The 17,238-nt window shown below is 37.9% G+C and overlaps 1 protein-coding gene across 9 annotated transcripts in view; it reads right to left on the bottom strand.

Moving 5' to 3' along the window:
- Positions 1 to 17,238, bottom strand: part of MLIP (muscular LMNA interacting protein) — a 239,603-nt gene that overhangs the window by 141,238 nt on the left and 81,127 nt on the right. Inside the window, exon 1 of one of the 9 annotated variants that reach the window (XM_070418385.1) lies at positions 7,140 to 7,177. The exons of the other annotated variants lie outside the window; for them this stretch is intronic. The gene's annotated coding sequence lies outside the window, so the exon portion shown is untranslated. Of the gene's footprint in view, positions 1 to 7,139; positions 7,178 to 17,238 lie in introns of those variants that run through there. 9 annotated transcript variants of the gene reach the window in all.

A 17,238-nucleotide genomic window follows, 5' to 3' on the forward strand; every position in this document is an offset into this window, starting at 1 on the left:
CTGTGAATGTATTAGGAGTGTGTGGAAGGCATCAGCATCAAAAGGGTATGTGAGGGGCCAGGGTGCATCAGTTAAAATGGGAAAAGCATCTCTATCTCGATTACTCCTCCCACTCTTGACAGCCACAGACTGTCATCCTGGCTACCCCAAACACTGCACTCATTCATCCCAAGGACAGATTTTGTCCTACATATAATATGTATAAGTACCATTTAATGAGTTTTATGTGATGCTTCTCTTGATATTTAATATACATCCTCTCTTGTATTTCTCAACAAGCCAGCATGAGAATTATGATGTCCATTAGACACGTAATGAAAATGAGACTCAGGAGATTAAATTACTTGCTTAAACAGCACATGATGCAATTGGATTTGAACGCACGTCTGCCTGGCCAGAACCCAGGTTAATGTTGACTCACATTTGCTGACTGCTTCTGCCAGCCTTACCTTAGAAATACTCATTTATAGAAATGTGATAATAAAGGTGGTAGTACAGGGTACATTACAATGCAGTAACCAGCAAGGATTTTGTTCTTAACATGACTCCTACCCAGGAGAGTGGGGCTCTGATGGACATTTTTTCAAAGCCTTCAGTATTCATTCTCAAAATGTGGCTACATACTCTGACTTTTCTAACTTTTATACTTGTTATTCTCTTACTGTGTCTATGTCAGTCTAGCTGAAAAAGTAATGCATGGTTATTTTGCAACATAATTTTAGAACTTGTATGCATGAATTCATAATCCATGGTCACAGTCAATAGGATGGTGAAGGCCTGGGATGGAGGGCAGGAGCAGGCTATAAGGGGTCAATGACGGGGAAGGGGGGAATATGTAATACTTTCAATAATAAAGATTTAAAATAAGATATCACAAAAATGCATGTTGTCACTGGTATTAGCATTAAAGCTACATAAGTTTCAATGTGGGTAGTATAGCTTAGACACAGAAATATTGCTGAATGACTAAACGTGTTTATAAAAATATGTCATTATATTAAATAAATAACATTTATCTTCAAAAACATCTGAAGCAATGGGTGAGCTCTAACCTATGTTTATATTCCCAATTTATTAATTCCACTAATGGAAACAATTAAATTTAGAGTCAGAACCAGATTCAAATCATAAATCTACCTATAATTAACTGACAATACTATGTAAGTTACTTAAATTCTATGAGATTTAGTTTCTTCATCTATAAAATGGGCATAATATAAACATCCAAATCTCACAGAATGAATGTAAAAATAAAATGAGATGACATATAATACCTCTATTATGTAGTCTGACACACAGTGGACATGTGAAAAATATTAATATCTTCTTTTTTTAGGAGAGAGTAAATGTATGAGGTTCAAGGAAAACTATAATTGACACAAGTATCAGAATACTATCATGTTTACCTGTAGTCTCCTCCTTTTGCCCCTTTATTTTTATTTTTATTTTTTTTTTAATATATTTTATTGATTTTTTACAGAGAGGAAGGGAGAGAGATAGAGAGTTAGAAACATCGATGAGAGAGAAACATCGATCAGCTGCCTCCTGCACATCCCCTACTGGGGATGTGCCCGCAACCCAGGTACATGCCCTTGACCGGAATCGAACCTGGGACCCTTCAGTCCGCAGGCCGACGCTCTATCCACTGAGCCAAACCGGTTTCGGCTCCTTTTGCCCCTTTAATGTAGTCACTCCAAATCAAAACAGAAAGACAAATTTTAACTATCTTAACCCTTAACTATCATCATCCCATAGATCCTTTATGAGCCCTGTGACTTGCCCACATGGCTAAAAACCAGACTCATCAGGAGTTAGTCAAAAATGGAGGAGCAAGTTAACAGATCTAACATTTGCTTCATGTCCTCCAGAATCAATCACCAGTTAGACTGAGGGGTTTTCTTGAATGAAGGTGCATATGCACTTGCAAAAGATAACAGAGTGGGTGAAGCTTTGCAAGTGAATCAAATTACACTGGGAGAGTTGTTCCTTCTAATTTTAGATTTGACAGTAATTTTTACCCAGTATGCCAATATATTCCTGCAAGATGGGAAGAATCCTGGGACCAACGCTGTCGTGCAGTCTTTCATAAAGATAGAAATTAATGATGTGTTTTTTCTCTGATCACCACTGCATCCCTAGTGTTTCACATTTAGTAAATACTAAGCATACATTTGTTGAATGAATGAATGAACAGTGTATGCCTACCCTAGAGAACATAAGAGGTAAGAAACAAAGGTGCTATGGGTTAAGTGTAAAGAAATGGGAGCTAAAACACAAAGCTTTTCTCCTCAGGACGCACCTTAGTGGTAAGTTAGTAGCTATGACTAGGACTTAACCTCTCACTGAAATGTCTCTGACTGAATCACATTAGATGATAGAAGGCTCCCTTAGTCAGAAATGGCTACTGTTTCAAGGGTAAGGTATTAAGGAGCAATATAAAAGATAGTATGAGGAAAATATTTTTATTTATTTTCTTCTCACAGTGTGTGATGAAGTAATATGCAGGATATAAGAAAAAATTTTTCAAGTTAATAAAATAGACCATTTAAAGGTATTTTTGTGTATTATAACAGGGAAACTGAAATATCAACTATCTTACCTGAAAAGAGCACTATTTATCAAATTTGCTCACAGATTACAATAAAGAGTCTGTTAAAAGTTTACAATGAAAAATGGTTCTCTCATTTCCATTAGGAAACTAGATTATCTAACTCATCGGGATTTTGTGATAATTAAGTACAATTACACATGGGACATTCCTAACATTATGCCTACAATCTGATAAGCTCTCAGACATGATTAGTTGATATTGTAGCTATATGAAATAATGCTGAGTTGCCCAAATTAACTAACAATCTAACATTATGTATATATTCAAAACCAAGAAATGCCAGTTACATAATCATCATTTTTAAATTTCATAAAAATATTATTACTGAATATATACATCAAGCTACTTTTTCTTTAAAATTAGTATTTGGATTTTTTTCTGTTCAACTCTTTTTTTCTTTTAGATTTCACATCTCTGTATATAGTGAAAATCCATTCACACTGGTGATTTTGTTAATTGATACATCTACATGGAAAGGCAAAGGCAAACTCATTTCCATCAAGCCCATCTAGTCTAATTAGCAGCAAATTCTAAAACAGAAACACTTTTCAAGTCTTTGGTTTTCAATATCACAGGACTATTTTACTCAGAAATCTAATTATAGTGCTCCTGGTAGAAATATTTTAAGAATCACTTCTTAGTCTTTCGAAAGCATGTATGGACATTAATAAATCTGATTACCTGGACAGGATTAGGGATGCTGAGCAGGCAGGCAGTCTGTAAGTCTTAGATTCTGCTACCCATCCTGTATTATGTCCAGCTATGCATATATATATTTTTTTCAAATCAACACGTGACTGTGTAGGAGATGGGAGAGCCTTGGAAGTAAGTTCTAGAGGTTCTAATGACATTCCGTTGAGCAGTCGTAGGCATAAAGGAATTTGAGACACAGAAACATCATTGTTACAGCACATAGTCATTAAAATGTTTTGCTGTAAAGATAGAAAGCTCTCTTTCTTTCTGGAGACATTTGCTAAGGTCCATAATGCATCATTTCAATTCTCTCAATAAGCTTACTAGTGAAAACGCGATTTATTTTCCCTCAGGACTTCACATTTTTCTTAAATTGTTTTTTAAAATATCTTTCCTTTTAAAAATGACATAAGAAAAAAATAAAACAAAATGAACCCCTCTCCAAAATAGTTTTTTAGGGAAAGAATGAATAATCATTAAGTACCCCTAACATTTCCTCTGAAAATATACATGAGATTTTTATCTCTGAAAAAAGTCTGTGGACTTTCACCAGTTCATTACTTTGAAAGAAAACCTTGGCCTTTCTAGGCTACTAACCAAGGGCTCAGCAGCCAGAAAGCTGGGTTTGAATCTCAACTCTGCCAATTAAAAGCTGTTTGAATTTGGAAAGATTATTTAACATCTCCCTGCCTCAATTTTCTCACCTGTAAATAGGAATAATAAGAGTAGCTACCTCATAGGGTTAGGTTAGATGAATTCATACCCAAAAGCACTGGGAACAATACCTGGCATAGACTAAGCATTCAACAAATATTAACTATTATTGTCAGCTACTACTAACAATAGGGTGAGAATATATGTTTTAATAGTTTCATCTATTATTTCTTCCTTCTTCCACCAATTCCCACAGCCACTTCCAACACTTTTAGAGGTAATCAATGAATGACCTCTTAACTGCTCATATCATTGATGTTTTTTTCTGAAATTTTGTGTTAATGACATTGTTGGCTCCTTTCATCATCAGGAAAGTCTTCTTCCCTGTCTTCTCTGCACCCCCCCTGCCCTGCCTCTTCCCCAGTCACTCCTCTGTGTCGCTCCCTCCTCTGAGAGAAAGAATCCAGAGACTCAGACTTAGCACTTCCTCCTCCCTTTGCCTGAGTTCTCTCTGGCCTGATGAGACTAGCTGGGCCTCCAAGCACACCTCCACTTTTGCCCTCTCTCCAACGCCCAGCTTCTCCTTGTTGCTGTTTCACTTGATGGCTCTAACACAAGCACCATAGTGCAAGTGATTGGATTGGGGAGTTTGACAAACATGGGCCTGAGGCTTGTTTCTACCATTAATAAGTTGCATGATCTTGATCGATTTATTAACTGCACGAAATCTCCATTTCCTCATCTGTAACAGATCATTTAGAAAACCTACCTCATAGGCTCCATTAATTAAGACAATAGACATAAAGCATTTGACATAGTGCCTGGTATGTAGAAAATGCTCATCATATGTTAGATGATTATTAATATTAATGCCTAATTAAATATGTCTAAAAATATTGACATTTTATACACACATATAAAATAACTCTTCTTTGCAATCATTCTAGAAATGTTTTACTGCTACCATCATTTTCAAGACACCAGATTTTTGCTTTTTTATTATTTTCTACTTGTTTCTATCATCTGAAATAAAATATGCTAATATATTCTTTAATTGTAATTTAAATTCTTCTCAGCTGTGTATGTTGCTGCTTTGTTTAAAGGTTTTATTCTGGGCAGCTTCAGGAAAATCACAACACTGAAACAGCTTTCTAAATGTAGTTACAAATAAATACTTTATTTTAGAATTTATTTAAGGGAATTAAAGTGATATATCTTAGCTCTTATGCCTATTTATAAATCTAAAATACATGTTTAGAATGATTTTAAATAATAAAAAATTGTCACTATAACTTTGAAATAGCAAAGATTATATTCTGCATCCTCCCTTACTGGTAGGTGTGGCCATATGATTAAGCTGTGACCACTGAGATGCAATTAAAAGTAAATCTCCTTAAAATGGTGTGCAATGCCCTTCTGTGTTACATCCACCATCCTGCTTTCTGGAATTTGGATGTGATGGCTGGATCTCTAGGACCACATTAGACACTGATGATAAAATTTCACTCTGGAGATGATATGAAAAGACTGACAACTTCTGAACTTTTTTTATGTGATAGAGAAGTAAGCATCAGTGGTGAGCTTTCTTTCTTGTCTACAGCCAGATCTAATCTTAAGTGAATTAACAACATTTTCATTTCTAACTCTGCCCTAACATGTACCCTTCATTCTAGCCAGGTCAGTCTCCTCAGTCTCCCTTGGGTTCACTCTACGAAATCAGTTCAGATCTACCAGGAATCTATATCTGAGTTTGGAAGTGCTCAACTCTTTCCCTCTCATATGAATGCTGTGGTATTTATATTTTGTGTCACATTATCAATTAGCCCATTGGATAATCGTGTCTCTTGAATTATCTGTAAGGTAATTAAAACCGGGTTTTGCAGGGTGGTTTCTCCAGAAACAGGTCTCAAGACAAAGTTCGGGATGCCGTTTGTTTCCTCGATATTAACACGGGTGAGAGGAAAGCAGCAGAAGAGGATTGGGCAGACAGGGAAGTTGAACTGTGAAGCAGACCTAACAGAGTCAGCAAAACGGAGTAGGGAGCTCAGGAGTAAGTATTACCATGAGAGTAATCTGTATCCAGCCAAGGTGGCCAGGCCTTCACCTGACATGGCTGCCCCGGGAAGATGTGACCTCAGCAAAGCATCTGTTTGCAGATGAGGCAGACCCTGAAGGAGGTGAGTTACAGGCTGTCTGCCAACCACAATTCCTGCAGCTCAGCACCAAGACCTCCTCAGCGAAGGATCTGGGCACCACATCTCTGTGTCTACTACCCAGTGTCTAGATTTTATGGTTCTCTTCCCCAAACACCAATTTTAATATTAAACCTACAATAGGTGTTTGGTAAATATTTACAGAATATTTCATTAAAACGTAGTATATGCCTAGCCTAAGAAATATACCTGTACGAAGTTCCTGAGATGAATCTACTCATGCCCTAAAAAAAAAAAGGTATCTAAAGGTATTTTTTTCAAAACATTTTCCTTCTGCATCTTACAACCAGCATTGACTTAGAAAGATTTAAGGCCCTTGTTTTACAGAACATGCACTTTTACTTAACTCCGTGTAACGCCTACCACCGTGCTAGATGTTGCCAGGGCCTCCAGACACATTCCATCTGAAGTACCAGCCCGTGGGGGAGAGCTGCCTGGTTGACTATTGCTATGAGAAACACTGTGCGCTAGGGGAAAATCTTCCAAGGAAGAAAACTCACCATTAATCTTGAGATCCTGCTGCAAATTCATTATGAAAATACTTTGATTAAACATCCACTGTTGTTGTTTCCACTCTTCTCTCAAATGCTCCAATTCTCTTTCAATCTAAACCCACTTGGGGGTCTCTAAAGAGTGTCATAACTTTCTAGAGGACTCTTAAATTTGTGTCTCCGCTTTGTGAAGGGGTGAGAAGGAAATGACATAAGAAAGCAGCCTACTTTCTTATGTACTCCATCCTTCTTTCCTACCGTAAGCATTCTATCCACTCCCCATTGCACTCTCGTTATAGCTGGAGCTGGAATAGGATTGTGGAGGGGAAAGAACCCCGGAATTGAATGAGGTTCTGATGCTGGTCACCGATAAACAGGACAGCAGCGGGGGGAAGCAGCAGCAAGGGCTGAAAGAACAATAATAATAGTGATACATGAAAAGCCAGTCTGAGAATTAGTTGAGAACCATCCTCTCACCTTCTGGGTTCTTTATGAGCAGAGGGAACAAAAGTCTGTGTCCCCATGTTGAGTCTGAGCTGTGACCGATACTTCTATTTCAGCCTACAGTTAAGCAAGATTGAACAATAACAAGGTGAGTTCACTTTGTGTGGCTGCCTGCTGCAAATCTTCCTGTATCGTCTCCTACCCACTGTTTCCAAGAATATATCTTTAGGGTAATTTAGCCACTTTAAGAATCACTCCCATCTGTTCTCTGTTACAAAGATAGCTACCTCAACAGATCGCAATCTTCACTGGTTGGTTAGGGAGGGTGGTGATGTTGGGGACTGACACCATTCTACAGAAAAGTCGCCTACATGTAGTTTCAATTTATAATTCCCTACTTGAGTGTTTTAGAAATGTTTGTGTTTGGATGTTGTTTTTTTCATGCCCCTGAGCCAGAAGGCCTTGTCAGAAAGTCAAACTTTGAAAGTGACAAACTGCTCTGATCTTGTAAGGGTGGTTTAGTTGTCAGGGAAACTGCTTTAAAGAAAGAAATAGATCCTATTCATGAATTTAGAACTGGAAGGGAAAAAAAAAACAGATGCTAAGTTTTTGAGTGAGTCTCATTTACTTGGAGACATATCAGGGTCGGTGCATAATAAAAATAGGTTACACTTTTGGGCCATAGTTATAGCAAAATTATCCATTTCATAGGAAACCTTTATACTACAGCCCAGAAATTATGAATAAAGATTATTTCTTCTCCTTCTCTTAGCTTTGTAAATCTAAAAAAAAGTCCAGACAAGATATGCATATTTTTCCCAGAAAACCCATGAGATCCAAGAAAATGACCAGGACTCATCTGAAAAGCCCTGCACACGTGAAGGCCTCTGGTACACACTAACAATGTAATTTTAGTGGCGGGGGCGGTGGGACAAAAATCCCTCATAAAAATAAGTATGAAGAGATTATTTGCAGAAGTGGACAAGAAGCAGATCTGTATTTCCCCTCAAAATACCACTCCTGCTGATTAAGCCTAAAATATCTAGAACTTCATTCTTTTACCTCATAGCCAGTCTCAGATCCTTTGCTGAAAAATAAGTTTAATACTGAGGAAAGAAAAAAAATTTCAAGTGTTAGATATTTGGGCAATGTAAAGAGTGGTTTCTATAATGGGGTAATAGGAATTGAGGCTAGTAGCCAAAAATAGATTATTATCACCATCATCACTGTTAACACCACCATCATCTATTACTACTATCATCAGTATTAACATAATTCATGTCGCCTTCATTTCCAATACCACTGCGTTAAAAAAAAAGCAGCTATTCTTCTTTGGGTATTTACTATGTGCCAGAAACGGCTAGTGCTTCACATTCATTATCAGGCAGTTCTCAGGAATTGGCAAACTTTTCTCTAGAGGGCCAGATAATACATATTTTAGACTTACTGGGTTATACTTTCCCTGTCACAACCACTCAACTCTGCCACTGTAGGGGGAAAGCAGTCACAGAAAATGTGCAGATAAATGGGCTTGCCAGTGTGCCCACCCAAGTTGATTTGGAAAATCAGATGGTGGGCCAGGTGTAATTTCCCAGCCCCTCCATTATCTCATAAATGTCTTTAGAACACTGTGAGGTTGGCAGGGGCATCCTCATTCCTCCAAGGAGGAAACCAAGCCTGTCAGTGGTTGACTAATTTGCCGGCAGTCACACAGGGAGCAAATGAGGTGGAGGGGGGTCAGAGCCTAGGTCTAGCCATGGCCAAACAACCGTCTGCTCTTCACCATCACATTCCAGAGTGAGAGGCATGTGTCCCTGGCTCTGATTCAGGATTCTTTTAGGAGACGCACAAATAAACATTTTAATAGTATCATTTATTGTAATATGTATGAAAAATATAAACAGCAAATCCAACCTTTGATTTTACTAATGTTATTTCTTTAGATAAAATACAAGAACAATTCTATATAATCCTGTTCACGCCTTTCTATGTTTTAAAAATAAAGGAAAAATTATGCCTATTTTTGACAAGTAGGGAAATATTTTTAAATATTCTTTATGCATGTGTCATTGTGGTGTTTCAAAAGCATTTATCCTATTCTCTCATTTGATCCTCACAAAGCCTGGGAGGAAAGATGGGTGATATTATTGTCCCCATGCTGCAGAAGGAGAAAATAGGGTCCTAAAAGGTTAAGCGACGTGCTCAAAGCACGTACTGTATGGCAGCCCGGGGAAGAGCAGGAAGTGCTGGCACCTGCTCCTGAGACTCCTCCTGCTGCATTGTCCATGGGTTCTCCAAGGCCCAGCGTTGTAAAGAGGCAAGTTGGGAATTTTTTGTGTCTCCCACCACCATGCCAAAGATACAAGGTAACCAAAGCCAACAACATGAGTCAGGTTTCTTGGGCCTGGTGTGCCACAGGGCCAGGAGCAGAGATTAGCTAGCAAGTGTGCCTGTGCCTGTGCAGTGGGTCCTGCTGGCCTCCTGAATTCCCTCGGAGCAGTCTGAAAGTCTTTCTGAATTAGCTATGAATCATCTTATAAGGGCCAAACACTAAGTGACTTGACTCTGAAATTCCATATGTGTTTTTCAAAGAACATTCACTTTAGCTGCTAATGAACTATTTGACCTAGATCGATGCTTTTCAAACCACAAGTTATGACTATGAGTGAGTCCTGTTCAGCATTCTTAAGTGAATTAGAAAAGAGAAGAATAGAATGAAACAAAATAGAATTTAATAGAAAATATCCACATGAGCACTATTTCAGAGACTGTTTCAGATTTCTGTGAATACACACACACTGAATTTGAGGTTAACAAATTTGAAAACCATTGGACCAGGTGATCTGCAAGCTTTGTGCAGCTTTAAGAGTCAATAACTCTATAACCCATTCTCACTTCAATAAAACCAATCAAACCATACGCTGAAGTGATTGAAAGTCAATAGAATTATATTTCTTACAAATTCTGTCAGCATCTCAAAATATTGCAATTATTGAGAAACTATAACCACTCTATTATGAATGCTATTCTGTTATATTATGAATTCTATTATCATACTATTTATGTCATTTTATAACACTATTGGTATATTAGTAGTAATAATACACTTCCTACATTATAGATATAATGTAATTATACCTATAGTAATATATTTTGAATGGAAAATATGATCAACGAAGAAAAAGTTCTGAAAAACCTGCCCAACTCTCATGGTACTATTTGCCTACATGTAAATGAAACAAGACCAAATGAGATGTTTCCCAGCCCATCATCAAATATGGGCCCATACTGAAATGAATCAAACATATCTCAAGCTATGTAAGAAAGGCAAAACTTTCCAGTTCTGGTCTCCATTTGAAGGGTACAATATATACTAGTTCTAGGCCAATATGTTACAATTTGCATTGAGATGGCAACTCCCCCATCTGTAGAAAAATCCAGCCAAAAGAATTCAGCCCTTTTGGTTCCATTTTAATCTGGAAGTCCCAGAGGAAACACTGCCTCATTTGCAGAAATGGTAGTGCCACGGTATGTGATAAATGGAATGAAAAGGACAGGAAAGATACTGCAAGAATTCACGCTCTGAAATTGAAACCCCTTCTATTTTTAATCCTCTCTCTCGGGTATTTAATTCCAGATCCTAGTCAAGTCATGTTGTACAAAGAATCCAGGTTGACAAATTATCAGTGCTTCACTTAGCTGCAATTTCCCTTCTGAAAACTATCTTCGTGGATTAGTATTCAGAAACACAAGCTCAGTTCACTGCCAGTTTTGCTGAGTAGAGAAATGACTCTGAAATCTGAAGAATTAAAAAGCAGAAATCGTGAAATTAGTTAAGTACAAAGAAATGAGAGTAAATAGGAATGTGTGAATGTGCTGAATGTTTACAAGTTCTCAAACAACAGACATGAGTATAATTGAAAGAGATCTATAAGGGGAGGCCTAGGGTTTAGAAGTATCATGAGAGTTAATCCTAGGAGCATTTGAGGCTGTTCCCAGACATTAAAAGCCAAGTCATTTGCTTGTTCTCCACCTCAGTGGAGGAATGGTTAGATTTCATTAGCAGTCATCAAAATCACCATTTATTTGAAACTCGCTCATTTATCTTCCACAGGTCTTGAAAACAAACCCTTATTCCTATTTTATGGACAAGGCTAATCCAGTCTCCTGGCCAGATTCCTTGAATTAAAATCTTTCCATTCTCCATGTTCTCCTATATTCAATTGATCAATAATTTCTCTCAGACGGTGTCTATGATGAATGCCTATGTTGGAAACAGTGTTACGCAATAGAAAAAGAGATAGTATTTAGTTCAAACTTCACTGAAAAAGATTTTTAGAGGCTTCAGCTGTTAGATGTCTCCTTTAAAGGAATATAGGTTTTATAGTATTTAGTTTTAAATATTTAGTAAGCATATTTAAAAAACAAAAACTTAAGATAATTTTGTAATTTTATGAAAGGAATGTGTTCTCAGGAATCAAATTTCAAAGGCCTAACTTTCATTTATAACCCAGAAGTGGTTCTCAACCTGGGGCTATTTTGACACCCAAGGATTATGTCTCAAGACATTTTTGGTATTACAACATGGGGGAGAGGTGTACTGCTGGCATCTAATGGGTAAAGGCTAGGGATGTCTCTAAATATCTTACAATGCACTGGTCAGCCTCCCTCAACAACAACCTATCTAGCCCAAAATGTCAACCTTGCTGAGGCTGAGTAACCTTGTTCTAGCCAAGTAACTTGCTCCCCTACATTAACCTCAAATACATTGAATTCAAGTTCAGGTTCAACATAATTGCAGGTCAATTTATGACTCCATGACTTGGAGCTTCAAGACTGCTTGAGAATTTTAAAGTCATGCACGCCAAAATCATCTGCTATACTGTCGTGTGTGTGTGGGTGTGTATAAGACTCTATCTCACACACACACACACACACACACACACACACACACACACACGCACAACACTTAACCCAGATGAAATGTCCTGCATACAACTGGAGCCCATACCAACCAGTGGCTCCAAATAAGAAGGTCAAAGTGACTGTCTTGGAGTCAGAAGGATTAATAGTTTAATGGTCAAAGGAAGTTGTTCTGGATAAAAAGTGAAAATAAAAACAAGTTAAAGTGAAAGACTTAGAATAAGGCTATCAAACACGATAACTGATTATGGAGATGTGAGTATCTTCCTGAAAAGGCTTGAGTAATTTGTAAATCTAGTTGACTCTAAGAGAGAATAGGTATCCTTCAATGTAGTTGTTGTGCATAACTTTTGTATCTCAACACATCCTTATAAAACAATTGGTATGCTTTCTATAGAAGCCTGAGCATTTTCTGCCAGAGAAGACATGGTAGGGGGTTAGCACTGAGGAAGAGTTGAGGAGAAAACTTAAATCCCTCAAAGGTCAGATTCCATCTAATGATAGGAAGGTGAATTCTGAGAACTGCTCATTTTCTGCATACTCCTAATATGCAACAACACAAGAAAGGAAATAAAGAATCAGAAAACAAATAAAAACTCATAGATTATTCAACTCAATTTCATCTCTCTAGGAATGATACTTCCAAATGAAAGGTAAGGATATTGAAAACCTTGTTAAGGAGAGGTACTATCAGCAAAGATGAATTAAAAATTAGTTATGGTCGAATGGGCACCATGAAGATGCGACTGCTGTGAGGAGATTTAATTCAGGAAAATAAGACAAATGCCCTGGATCAAATCCAATTTAATTCAGAGTATATACTGATGGCCTAGTTTTGTTACAGTTCCATAATCTTTGAAAATGTTGAAGTTTGGCAGCAGTTCAAACTAAATACTTAAAAAATGTTCAATACAGATTTTAGTGTAAAGATAAACTCAATATTTGGATTTAATTCAAGTGTTAGCAAATTCTTCAAGTGTATTTGATGTTACAGGACGGTGTTTGGTTTTGTTTCTTGAAATGCTGTTCAAGGGCATTCTGATTCTGATTCTTGAAAGATTCAGATGGTCAGGCATAGCCATTCTGTGAAGGACGGTCTCAGAATTTGAGTTGCATGAGCCATTCATTAGAAATAAGACTGTCCTAAATCCGGGTCCTTCAGCTAACCCTCAATGCTCAGACCCGAAATATGTGTTCCATCACATTCTGCACTCTATTAAAAGAAAAGGCACAGCTTCAAATACTGGGAGTAAAATTATCTTATTGCCTTGGGATATAAACATTTTCAGGTGATATAAAGACCAAGCAGTCCAAAATTCAAGCTCAGTTAAGGCAATTCCCAATAGTATTTACACCCTGAAAATAGATATTCTAGCCTTATTGAAATGTTATTATTGTGAAAGGACTTCTCTTTTCAATAAATAAAGTTATGTAACTCAGCATGGTTAAATGTACACGGGACACTCGTAAGTCAAGGCCCCACTGTATATAGAATCTCTGCAAATTCAGTTATACGTATTTTTTAAATCCTGAATCAATTTATTACTAATACAATTAAAATTTTTGGAGAAAATCAGGTTTCTTTAAAAGAGAAATGCTTATGTTGTACTTTTAAATGTACTTTTGTTATGGGAGCACAATTTTTTAAAAAACACACCATAATTTTATCTAAATATTATATTTTCTTTCCGTTTTTTTAGGTTCCACCAGAAACAGTTCAAGTGTTTTGTTGTAACCCTCTATTTTTTTTAATTTGTAGGAAAAAATGTTACTTTAAAAAGTATCTTTAAAAAATTTATTCAGGTATCATCCATAACATAATAATGAGCATGCCCGTTAAAAAAGAAGACAAAGAAATTCCCTTCCAGTATGGGTTGCATCCTCTATAATGCTGAAGCTCTTAAGTGTTTATTAGATACTTCCTGAAGGAGGAAGCCCCAGTCTCAGGGTACTAGCACATAAAGATTGTTTAAGCTGAGGTAAGGGTATCAAAGGGCACACTGGGACAGTGGTCACCAAGGTTTCTGGAGTGTGTACCCACCGATAAAATAATTTGGGCACATGCTTTCACTATATGAATATTTATTATCTTATGTATGAGCTCTTGCACGATATGTAATGTAAACCATGCACCTAAGTGGAAATTAAAATAGTGAAAATAAAAATTAATATAGATTAATAACTTCTCCCCATGCCTGGCACAAGCACTGTGATGTGCTTACTCATTTTGAGACCATTGCAATAGGAATAATTTAAATTATTCAAGTGCATAGTAGCTGATTTTATGTCACAATGCTTTTTGAGCCTGATTGGGACTGATAAACAATACCCAACCAAGTTGAGAAGCCAATTTACCCTAACATATAAGATACAGATGTGCTTCAGGAGACATTCTTTGATACTCCTGTAATTTAAAGAATATGATCGAGAGATGGTGGTGATACCACTGTATTAACCTAGTCATTAATACAAGGAAAGGAGCAAAGGAAAGGCCAAATAATATAGGCATTCATTTGTGCTGCTTTGCCAGGAAGCTGCAATTTAACACAGTCCAGATCTGTTCCCTGCAGATCCTAGGGGAAGGGACTGGACAAAGGAAGAATAGACACATGCCCAGTAAGGTCTGGGTGACATAGGGAAGATACTTGCTTGTCAGTCACACCTGGGAACAAGTCATTGGCCAGAATAGGTACAGCCGCTGCAAGCACGGGAAGGTTTAAGGTAAGCTCCTAAACAAAGGTGCTCTCTCTCTCGCTTGCTCATGCTTGACTCCTGGCTTGCAGAGCTCTCGTGCTCCTGCATTTGCCTACGTGGACCTCTCACACAATGGACTAATGGACTGCAACTAACCTAATGCTTCACTGGACCCAACTCCACCACAGAACAAAAGCTTTGGACACTGGCTTTGCTTCTAGCTCTACTGAATCCCCAGCTGCACGTTTTCCAGAACTGGATTAAGGGAAATAGGACTTTGCAAACCTAAGGATGTAATTCCACACAAATAAAAATCACTCATCCTCCTATGTGAGTCTCAGAAAATTCTTTTTCTCGAGATATTGTTAGGACACAACCGCCAACACCCAGTGGGGAAAGAGATCCCCCACTTTCACCAGCGGATACTCCATTTTCATTGATAACCATGGGATGGGTGGCATTTATCTTCATGAATAAAGTTAAGTAATGACATAGTCTATGGTTGCTCATGCTCACTTGTCTTTTTCAACTTTGGCATCAAGGTTGTCTCATCTGATACAGAAACACAAGGAAAGCAAAGAAGGGTAAGAGACTGCCAGTCCATTTGGTGTGTCTTGCCCTGTTTCTCAGGTCTCCCACTTAGGTCATATTCTTACCTCTTCCTCCCTGAACTCCAGCATCTGACCTTGGACATGTTCAGGAAGTTTGATGCCTCAAAGCCCACTCAGATGTTTCTCTCTTTCCCTTGGACTTTCTTCAAAAGAGACAAACTATTTTACCTCAATTCCAAAACCACCTGCCTTCAACTAAATGTGTGATAGCTGGAAAACACATTAGCATAAGAATATGCATATTTTATCTTTGGAACAAGAACTAAAGCGAAAATAACACCAGAGCCCTTTCTGAAGACTCCCAAAGGGAGCTGCTCCGCTCAAGAAATTGAGTTCAATACAGAGTAAGTTCAACCCATCCAGATGTTCTCCCTTTGGACGCATTCCCCAAGTACAGCTTCCGTCCCTACGGAAAGTCGGCTTCCAACTGGCAGACAGCCTCCTGGCAAAGGGCAAGGATCTCACACTGTAGCAGAGCCTAAAAAAGGTATTTTCTTCATAAGCATCTGAAGTTATTTTGTGCTCTTTAGGTAAACTCTTCTTAATCAGTTCCGCAAATGGCAGCATCGCCCAGGCTAAATCTGCTTTCTTTTATTTGGGCAAAGTAATGTTCTTCCAACAAACATATCCTTGTGGTCTCACTGCCACACACACACTTACTTGACCAGCCGTCCCAGGGTGAAGAAGCAGGACCGCTCAGGAGGAGCCACCAGGAGCTTTCAAGGGTCTCCTTACTAGTCTGATTCCTTTGCCCTTTTCATTGTATTCATTCCCATTTGCTTTATTTTTCCTTCCTGATTTCCTTTTTTTCTTTGAATAACACTTCCTTTACTTAAAATATGTTCCCTCTATGAAACTACCCACCTCAATTAATTCATTCAGTTCATTCATATTAATAAACAATCTACACCCCAAAGCTATTTGCTATAAATTAGAAACTTCCACCTCCTCAGCAGTTTATATCCCTGAAGCAGATTGTGTAACACCTCCCTACTCTCCACCCTCACAGTTGCCAAAGTGTTGCAGCCACAGTGTAGTGTTATAACTTTGGTGCCATAATGGTATGGACCTTTCAAAGGCCGTTCTCTACTGCTGTCTCCTCAACCATGTTCATTCACTCATTGTTTGTTCAATAAATATTGATAAGAGCACTGGCTATGTGTTAGGCACTATTCTAGGTCCTAGAAATACAAAAGTGCACTAAATACATAAAATCCCTGCTCTTTTGAAGCCTCTGTTCCATGGGAGAGAGACAGACAATAAATAAAATAAATGTCCTATGTTAGAAGTTATAGTGCTGAGGGGCGGGGGTGGGGGGGGGGGAATAAGCATGGAAGATGGATAGGGAGCACCAGAAGATCCGAGGATGGGAGTAAAATAGATGTAAATCGATTGAACTGGGGAAGACTTCCTTGAAGGTGACATTTAAAAAGAGAATTGGAGAAAATTGAGGAAATAAACCATGCACATATCTATACTCTAGGAAGAGGGAACAGCAAAAGCCAAGACCCAAAGATGGGGAAATATGTGTCATATTTGAAGAACAGAGGCTAGTGATGCTGAAGATGAGTGATCCTGGGGAAGAGCCACAGGAGGTGAGACAATAGTGCTTGAGAAGGGGGCCAGATCATGAGGGTCTGTCAGACACTAAGGCTTTGGTTTTTATTCTGAGTGAGATGGGAAACTATTGGAATATTTGGAGCAAAGCAGTAACATGATTTCACTATGCTTCTTCTGAAAGAGTCATTCTGATTACTATATTAGGAAAGAAAACAGAAAAGATAAAACAGAAATAAATAGTGATTATTTAAAGTGAGGGAAAGGAAGGAAAAAGCAGGAGGGAGTTATATCTTAAATTATACTTCTTTGCATAGTTTTGACTTTAAAAATCATGCCAAACGTTT

This window comes from Myotis yumanensis, unplaced genomic scaffold (assembly GCF_028538775.1).
Source record: "Myotis yumanensis isolate MYYU_CA2020_CCGP unplaced genomic scaffold, mMyoYum1.0.hap1 SCAF_6, whole genome shotgun sequence".
Lineage (NCBI taxonomy): Eukaryota > Metazoa > Chordata > Mammalia > Chiroptera > Vespertilionidae > Myotis > Myotis yumanensis.